The 10,202-nt window shown below is 45.9% G+C and overlaps 1 non-coding gene across 1 annotated transcript; it reads right to left on the bottom strand.

Annotated features, from left to right (window-relative positions):
- Positions 1–9,860: 9,860 nt before the first annotated feature.
- On the bottom strand, positions 9,861–9,964 carry LOC125339764. Its single transcript, XR_007208614.1, has one exon. It is a non-coding gene; the product is annotated as a small nucleolar RNA U13 (small nucleolar RNA).
- Positions 9,965–10,202: the final 238 nt, after the last annotated feature.

A 10,202-nucleotide genomic window follows, 5' to 3' on the forward strand; every position in this document is an offset into this window, starting at 1 on the left:
TTTCTCTAACCAGATTTTGCTTGTGGGTTGTGGCCTGGGCTTGTTGGCTTCTCTGCCAGTCGAGGGAACAGAACCCTCTAACCGCCCTCTCCAACTCCTGCTCCCCAAGGCAGATGGTACACAAAGCTTCCTTATCTCTACGAGCAAATGAATGGATGGATGCAGGTACACACATGTGTGTACCACCCCCCCCCCCACACACACATAGGTGCACACGGGCCAGTAGTGAGGCTGGAAGACAAAGGCCTGGACACAGTCCCCCAGGGCTGCCACTGTACTACTTGAGCTCCACTTCTGGTTCTGTTTTGCTGATTAATTGGAGATAGTCTCATGAACCTGTCTGCCCAGTTTTCGTTGAACCATAGTCCTCCCATCTCAGCTTCCTGAGTAGCTAGGACTATAGGCAAAAGACCACAGCCCCCAACTAGAGGAGAGAGTGTGGTATACAGTACCAGAACTAGGTACTGTCCTTTCATTGTAAACACTCAAGGCCATTTTATTCATTCTACCACTTGAGCCACAGCTCTGTCTCCAACCATGATCCTCAGATCTCAGCCTCCTGAGCACAGAGACGGGAAACTGCATATTACCTGTTCAGGTATAAATGTACAGCTGCTGAGCACAGTCTTAGTTATTAATGCCATCTTATTAGTTCAGTGTTTGCAGAACACCTGTTTCCTGGGCTATCACCAGCTTTTTTTGAGCTTCCCAGAGTCTACATAAAGCTGTAGGTTTTTTTGTTTTTGTTTTTGTTTTAAGTTGGGGAAGTCAGTTTTACAGCTTGACACTATCCTGAATCTGTGCTCACAGCTCAAAGCTCTATCACTTGAGCCTTAGCTCCATTTCCAGTTCTTTGGATAACTGGAGATACAAGTCTCATGGTTTTTACTAGCTAGACTTTGAACCATAATCCTCAAATCTTGGCCTCTTGAGTAGGTGGGATTACAGGAGTTAGCTACCAGTACCCCAGTTCAATATTTGGTGTGAACTTTAGGCAAAGAAAGGCGGACGTGGGATAAGTCCGGAATAGGACCAGGAATATGGGACTGAACAGCAAACCTAACATTGCACTGGTGGCCAAAAGAAGTGGAGCTGTGGCTCAAGTAGTTGGACACTAGCCTTGAGCAAAAGACCAGGACCAGCAAAAAGTAAAATAATTTTAGGCCAAGCTTTAAAACATGGGTACCATTTGAAAGCAAAGCCACTTATTTTCTGTGTTCACTAAGTATTCATGGACAACTATGCCACGCAGAGTTCTGCTCAAATAACAGTTTGCACCCCGAATGCCTTTCAGAAGGAAAATGATAAGGAGTAATAATTATACATTCCAGGATTCCAACTACATGATCTTATCTGTGGCAAACACACACCATTTAGTCATTGGAAAGATTGAGCACTTAAACCTACCAACCTTTATCACAAGAAATAATATACTTTCTTCTCTGGATACCTCTGAGGGAAACAAATGATTCAACCATAATTACATAATTAAATTAAACATGTACCAGGGCCAAAGCACAAAATACAGTTCTCACTAAGGATTTTCACACCTCCCTCAATTCTGTCATGGTTTCCTCCCTGTGTTAGTGTTAAGTAACTGTGACCGGAGTGCCTGAGAGAACAAGTTAAAGAACACAAGCTTTATTTGGGCTTATGATTTTAGAGGGTTCAGTTTTTTTGGGGGGGGGGGAGGAGCTAGTCCTGGGGCTCGAACTCATGACCTGCGCTCTGTTTCCGAGTCACTCTGGGCTCAAGGCTAGCACTCTACCACTTGAGCCACGGCATCACTTCTGGCTTTTTTCTGTGTATGTGGTGCTGAGGAATGGAACCCAGGGCTTCATGCATTCTAGGCAAGCACTCTACCACTAAGCCACATTCCCAGCCCCTCAGTTCATGGGCTTCTGGCTCCAGGTTCCTGGACAGACACGAGTGTGGCAGGAGGCTTTTCATGGTAACCAGGATGCAGACAAGGCCAGGGACTGGAGAGCAGTTACGACCTTCACGCCGCACACCTCCCTCCCAGTGACCCAGGACTCCTAAATTTCCACTGCCTCCCAGAAGAGCACCACCAGCTGGATTCCAAGTATTCCGCGCGTGAGGACATTTCTCATTCCAGCCACCATCCCCCTCAGTCTTTCCCTGCCTTCTATTCTAGATTCCGTCTCTGCATCTGTGTCCCTGACTATATCCCTCTCCGGAAGCCGTATGCACAGGTTCAGAGGGACAGGTGTGGACAGGTGAGAGACAAGGAGAAACTGGTCATATAAAAAATTTTAAGTTGTTTGCCATACCAGATAATAGCATTCCATTTCCCCGGACATTAAAGAACAGGAATCATGTCCATTTAATTTTTTCCTAGTAAACTGGCAGACTAGAGACAGCTTCAATGTCACCTTTGTGCTTTGGCATAGATTCTGATTCTTTCCCTATTTGACAGTCTCAAGAAGAAACCACAGTGTTGAGTTCAGAAGAGGAAGGGATGACAGCAGGAGGCACTGGAAGAGAGAGATATGGATATATGGCCATTTTATAATATACAGTATATCATATGTATTATCTATGGTATAAGATTATACATGTGCACTTTCTCAAGACTGATTAATATTGGGGCTTGGTATAGCTCAGTGCTATAGCTCAGCCTCCTTCCCAAGCACGTTGAAAGTCCTGGATTAAATACTCAGCACTGGCTATTAATAATAAGTGACAAGCCCAAGCTAGGTGCTGGTGGCTCATGCCTATAAATCTAGCTACTCCGGAGGCTAACATCTGAAGATCACGACTTAAAGCCAGCTCAGGCAGAAAAGACTGAGACTCCTATCTCCAATAAATTACCCAGAAACAGCCAGATGTGACGCTGTGGCTCAAGTAGAGTGCTAGCTTTGAGCACAAAGAAGCTCAGGGACAGTACCCAGGCACTGAGTTCAAGTTTCAGGACCGGCAAAAAAAAAAAAAGATCAGGCCCATGCATCTAATTTTGCCACTTGAAAAACAGGCAGAAAGATGAGTTTCAGACCAGCCCAAGATACATAGTAAGTTCTAGTCCAGTCTGGGCTATAGCAAAATCTTGTTCCAAACAAAACAGAAGGAAAAGAAAGGAAGGAAGGAAGAAAAATAAAAAGCTTGCCAGTTTTGGGTCATACCTGTAATTCTAACTACACAAGAAGCTAGGCGATCATAGCTCAAAGCCAGCCAGGGCAGAAAAGTCTGTCAAACTCCATCGCCACCACAGCAACAGAACAAGAACAAAGCCCTGAGTTAAGACCCTAGGGCCAGTGTGGGGGGTGGGGGGAATAGAGAAATGAAAACAGAGTGGCTAATGACTTCAGTGACATGAACAGTATTTGTGAGGACTATGATAACATTTAAAAAACAAGGCAGTATGAGGGAGACCTATACATGAGTCCAAATGAAAACAAAACTGGTTGTCAGGTCAGGCATAATTCAGAAAAATAAACAATGATGTGACAATACTATTAGTAGTAGCCATACAACAGTGGTATTGGCAAGGACATACACACCACCTGATGGAACCTGTTTAAATTGGCAGGCCCCCTGTAGCTGGAAACAAATAGCCCTTAAAAATACACACACACACACACACACACACACACACACACACACACACCACACACACACATCTGCCAGTCCCAGCCTTGAACTCAGGGCCTAGACACTGTCCCTGAGCTTCGTTTGCTCAAGGCTAGCGCTCTACCACTTGAGCCACAGCGCCACTTCCGGCCTTTTCTGTTTATGTGGTGCTGAGGATTCAAAACCAGGGCTTCACGCATGCTAGGCAAGCACTCTGCTGCTAAGCCACATTCCCAGCCCCATGAGAACACTTCTTTTTGAACAGTATCACCTCTTCCCTTGGTTAGGGCATTGGTTTTATTTTAAAGCATTTATATTCGGATACTAGTTTACTTCTCATGGATTTGGACAGGCAGCATTTATTACTTATGTTATTCATTTAATTTATAGTGCTGAGACCTGAACCTAGCTAGGGCCTTGTACATACTAAGCATGAGCACTACCAGGAAGCCATACCCCAAGTCCTTTATTTAAAATGCAGTACTCATTTTTGTTTTTTTTTTGTTTTTTTGTGTTTTTTTTTTTTTGCCAGTCCTGGGGCTTGAACTCAGGGCCTGAGCACTGTCCCTGGCTTCCTTTTGTTCAAGGATAGCACTCTACCACTTGAGCCACAACTCCACTTCTGGTTTTCTGGTGGTGAATCGGAGATAAGAGTTTCAAGGACTTTCCTGCTTCTGCTGGCTTGGAACCGCAGTCTGAGTAGCTAGGATTTACAGGTGTGAGCCACAGTGCCCTGCAAAAAGCAGTATTAAAGCTTTTAACATCTCCTGTTTCCCTGTTAGCATAATGGCAAGTCAACTACTTTGGCCATCCTCATCTGTAGTCACCTTCTGTGTTTTGCTGTCCCTTCCTCCCTGGTACCCGTCCCACCAACTGAGCCTGTTCAGTGTCATGTTTTTCATCTTTTTTGAGTGTGTAGTAATTGTACCAAGTGGTTTCGCCATATGATTCAGTTAACTTTTAACCTCACTAAATTATATGTTGTGTGGCAGACAGAAAAGAACGCTGGAATGGCAATGTGTAGCACCCTCCTCTTGCCACACACATTAGCAGCTCTTGCACAATTACCCGTGGAATATTCCCATCTTGGACTTTCTCCACACTCTAAATTTAGCAAGCTAGAATTATCTTTTAAGCACCACTTTAAGCAGCCATTTTTGAAAGGAAGAATGCCAACCAGAGGGAAATCTTCATTTCCTCATGGCTGAGTGTAAAAGCCCGGACTTCATCCTACAGCCAAGACCCCGTCTTATTTCGTGCTGTTGATGGTGCAGCCAAGACTAGAATCCAGCAATTCGCTTCAGATATGTAAGAGGAAAAACTTGTACACGTAGCTTGAGAAACATGAGAAATACGGTTGCCACGGCCAGGCAGTAAATTACAGACATTCCTGCTTTGTGTGTTCTCAAAATTGTGCACATTGAGTTGAATAATTGCCTTCAGTTGGCCAGGGAGATTTCATTAGTGACAGGAATTCTTTTGGGGAGACCGTAAGGGAGGTGCTGAGTTTGAGCTCAGCAGGTATTATACCTGCTGAGCTACATCCGCAACCCTTTTATTTGAAGAAATTCTGTTTCAGTCTTTTAATCCTAAAAGCAAGCACTCTACCACTGAGCTACACCCTCAGCCCAGGGAAACTGACCTGTTTATTGACCTGAAAAATCAGGATTAGAGAGATAATCGCCAAATTTCCCAAACTAGCCAGTTTAAATTGGCCTGATAATGACATTCCCACTGCTTTCATGGGTACACAAAAGAAAGTAACCTAAAGTAACCTGACGTTAACCAATCGGCTCTTTCTGTTGTTCTGATTCCACATTTCCAGGAAAGTAACTTTGAAATGGGCAATACACTTTTTGTTCTTTTGCTTCTTCCTCCAACCTGCCTCTGTCCATGTCATTAATCTCTTCTGCTCAGCCCAGGAAAGTGCCCTTCTCTTTTATAAAATGTTGCTTGACTCCAAAGTGTATGAAGCCAAGCAATATAACTAAAAGGGGAAGGTACAAGGAGAAGGCTGTGTGCAGGCATGAATAATGATCAAAAGTACTTCATATACACATGTGCAAATAGAGTAAACATATTTAAAGAATTGTTCCAGAAAGCTGGGCAGGGGGTTGGGAATGTGGCTTGCCTAGCATGCATGAAGCCCTGGGTTCGATTCCTCAGTACCACAGACACAGAAAAAACCAGAAGTGGTGCTGTGGCTCAAGTGGTAGAGTGCTAGCCTTAAACAAAAAAAAGTTCAGGATCAGTGCTTAGGCCCCCAGTTCAAACCCCCAGGACTGGCAATCAACCAATCAATCGTCAATCAAAAAAATATTTATGGAAATGAACTCCAGGAAATGGAAATTAGGCTTTTTTCTTCATTGCTGTTTTTGTTTTCTTTTCTTTTTGTCTTGTCTACCCGTCTTTAGGAGGATAAGGCCGGGCATGGAAATGGGAGGGCAAAGGATGAACCAACGTAGCAGTGGTACTGATAGACACTATGTGGAAAAGAACTGTACAGCTTGTGAGTGGGGATGGGAGGGGAAAAGTGGGCAAGAGCAAGGAAGGGGAGACATTGTCCAAAAAGAAATGTACTTTTTACCTGACTGTGATTCCTCTGTACATCATATTTATAACAATCAACATATAAAAAGTGTAAAAAAGATATGAGGGGATTTTTTTTTTTTTTGCCAGTCCTGGGGCTTGAACTCAGGGCCTGAGCACTGTCCCTGGTTTCCTCTTGATCAAGGCTAGTGCTCAACCACTTGAGCCACAGCACCTCGTCTGGCTTTTTCTATATGTGTGGTGCTGAGGAATCGAACCCAGGGCAAGTACTCTACCACTTAGGCCATATTCCCAGCCCAAGAGGGGATTTTTATTATTAGAATTGGCTTACATACTTATCGAAGCTGAGAAATGCTTATGATTGTGGCCTGGAAGCTGGCTATCCCTGGAACTAGGCAGTCTAATTCAGCCGTAAGTGCAGGTCCCACTGAAAGGCTTAGAAATCAGTTCCGATATCCAAGAACAGGCAGGAGAGGACAAGTATCTCAGTTCCAGAAAATTCCCCTTTCCTCTACCTTGATGTTCTGTTCTACGTCTGGATTAATTAGGCAGTGCCTTCTCACACTATGATCCAGATGCCAATCTATTCCAGATGTTCGTAGAAAAAATTACTTTACCAGCTGTCTGGGGATACCGGAACCTAATCAAGTGGACACCTGGACACCAAAAATTAACCATCACTGACATCGCAAACAAAAATTACTTCACATGACTTGAGACATAGTGTTTGTCACTCATGACTGCATATATCTTCCTTAAGACAAAAATGAGCAGAAAAGAAATATTAAATGATGGGACTCAGTGTAAGGTGTATTAAAGTAGGTAGCTGATGAACGAGAGCACCACGAGGTATTCAGGCAGCAGAGAAAAGCTTATTCCCGAACTGTCAGCCTCTGGCTGAGCTCAAACACTTCCTGGAACAGAGAGGGGGGTGGGGGGGAAGGGGGGCATGCCTTATACAGGGCAGAGGCGGGAGGTGTGGCCAGGTGGATTCCAACGTGGCCTCAGAGAAAGCAGAGGTAACTATCTCCAGGTGGGCCAGTTATGTAGGCAACACAGGTACTGAGCAGAGCCTTAAACAGGGCGGGGGGGGGGGGGTGGAATCTGCATGAAGCCCTCCCAGGGGGGACCTTACACTGAGGGATACAGGGGTACAATTCTGTGGCAGCGCGGTATGGGTAAGATCAGTACTGCAACCAAGAAATCCTAAATTCTGATTGATAATTGTATTTTTACTAATAACACTGTTGCAATGTTTAGTAATAACATTGTATATTTAGGGTAAAGAAAATAAGGAATTTTGTGAGTGTTTAATAAGACCCAAGATTTTTAAGGCAGGCACCCATGGGAACTCAGGGCCTGAGCACTGCCCCTGGCTTCTTCCCGCTCAAGGCTAGCACTCTGCCACCTGAGCCACAGCGCCCCTTCTGGCCGTTTTCCATATATGTGGTGCTGGGGAATCAAACCTAGAGCTTCAAGTGTAGGAGGCAAGCACTCTTGCCACTAGGCCATATTCCCAGCCCCTTTGTTTCAATGTTTTATTGGTGTGGATCATGATTTTCTAATGCTACCAGTCCTGCTGCATTTACCAACCCACACACTATGTAGGTGCCCTGAAATATGTAGCAGAACAAATGCTTAGTTTCTCTATTTGAATTCACCAATTTTCAAGGCAAGCACTCTTGCCACTAGGCCATATCCCCAGCCCAATAAATAAGATCCCATGTTTCTTTTTTTTTTTTTTTTTTGGCCAGTCCTGGGGCTTGGACTCAGGGCCTGAGCACTGTCCCTGGCCTCTTTTTGCTCAAGGCTAGCACTCTGCTACTTGAGCCACAGCGCCACCTCTCGCTTTTTCTATATATGTGGTACTGAAGAATCGAACCCAGGGCTTCATGTATATGAGACAAGCACTTTTACCACTAGGCCATATTCCCAGCCCTGAATTCACCAATTTTCAAAATAAGAAATGATTCCTTAGGCGACTGGAATGATGAGGTATATTTCTCTTTAGTATCACTGAATTCACTGTTTTGCACGTAATTATGTTTCCATTGTGACAGGTAATAGTCCTTTCGTGCTCTGATTGTCTTTGGCCAGTGGGTCCATCTTCATAATGGCTCTTGGGTCTTTTCCAACATAGCCACAGCAGTATTTGACAGCAATCCAAATGCCACAGGCAATCCTCTACACTGCTAGCCTCAGTTCAGAAATCAGTCACTCTCTCGGTGATTACTGGCCCTTTTTAGTGAAAAAGAACATTTAGATTGTAGATGGGATCTTAGTGTGTTTGTTTGTTTTCCAGGCCTGGGGCTTGGACTCAGGGCCTGAGCACTCTCCCTGGCTTCTTTTTGCTCAAGGCTAGCGCTCTACCACTTGAGCCACAGCGCCACTTCTGGCTGTTTTTTATCTATGTGGTGCTGAGGAATCGAACCCAGGGCTTCATGTACAGGAGGCGAGCACTCTTGCCACTAGGTCATATTCCCAGATGTGATGTTCCTTGCAAGCAAGGCAACAACTGTGCTTCGTGGCTGAGGTTGTGCTCTTTTTTCACTTAAGCCTATATCCTGGAGTCCACAGAATGGCCCTTCACAGAGCTGCACTGTGTGAATGGACGGTGTTTTACACAGCCATCCTCTGTGGATGGGCACGTGTGAATTCAGTAAGCATCCATTGCACGACTACATGGTGCCAGGCACTAAGGATAAAGACACGGTGGGTGGCTTCAGGAGACACAGTGCAGAGGAGAGGGTGTCTACAACACAAGTACTTTCTTCCCCTGGAAGCAGAGCTGGAATCCATGCAGCACCAGGAATACACGGAAGAAGCCCTCACCCACAGGACAGATGCAATAAGCGCGTATTATTGCTTGGTGTCTGGTTTCACTTGAGCCTTGGGAGAAAATGGTCATCAGTAGTTGGGATTGCTAGGAGAATCGTGAGTGCCACCAATCGGTCAAGGGAGGGAAGGCTGAATGAAAGAGGAATAGATGGGGACCCGAGGACAAAACTCCCCAGGACAGAGGAGATAAAACTGAGCTCCGGGGGCTGGGAATGTGGCCTAGCGGTACAGTGCTCGCCTACCAAGCACGAAGCCCTGGGTTCGAGTCCTCAGCACCACATAGGCACGAAAAGCTGCAAGGGGAGCCGTGGCTCAAGAGCAAAAAAAAAAAAACCTGAAGCCTCAGGACCGGCAAAAACAAAAGCAACACAGTGAACTTCAACAATTTCACGCTTTAATAATTCTAACAGGTGTGCGGATTTTTGTTGTTCTTTTCTGTTCTTCTCCAGTCCCGGGCCTTGGACTCAGGGCCTAAGCACTGTCCCTGGCTTCTTTTTGCTCAAGGCTAGCACTCTGCCACTTGAGCCACAGCGCCGCTTCTGGCTTTTTCTTCTGTGTATGTGGTGCTGGGGAATCGAACCCAGGGCTTCATGCCTGCTAGGCAAGCACTCTGATGGGGGATTGAGGGGGGAAGGAGAGAGAGAGACGAGAGACAGGAAGGCTCGCAGACAGGCATCCTGGACAGGCAGCTTGCTAGGCACCCCCAATAAGAGCACCATGCTCTTTGGGACGGGGACCACGCCTCCCTCCCCCGCGGCGGCCACCGCCCCCCGTGCAGAGCTCCGAGGTCTCCAGCGCACGGGGCGCCGCTCGCAGACCCCAAACCCGGCCTAAAGCCACAACTGACACTGAACAGCACAACACACCAAGGGACCCCCAGTTCACGTCAGAAGGGTAATGTGCCCAGAGCGTAACAAGGTGTGGAGGGAGGCACATGTCACGCAAGCGCATGAGAACCCAATCATCACGCTCATGAACCGAAAAGGATCAGCGCGCGCGCAGTGCGGAGGAGCCCTAGGTAAGTGTCACTCATTTTTCAGAAAGGGTGAGTAAGAGAGTCCAGATGGACACACTATTCATTCATAATTTACCATAGCCCTTAAACCACACTCCTGATATTTTGTGACCATTCATTTCTTTCTACTCTAACGAATGAAAATTGAAACCAAGTCAGCGGGGGGGGGGGGGGGGGGGGAAATGGGTCTCTATGCAAATTACCCGCCGTA

Source organism: Perognathus longimembris, chromosome 21 (assembly GCF_023159225.1).
Source record: "Perognathus longimembris pacificus isolate PPM17 chromosome 21, ASM2315922v1, whole genome shotgun sequence".
Classification (NCBI taxonomy): Eukaryota; Metazoa; Chordata; class Mammalia; order Rodentia; family Heteromyidae; genus Perognathus; species Perognathus longimembris.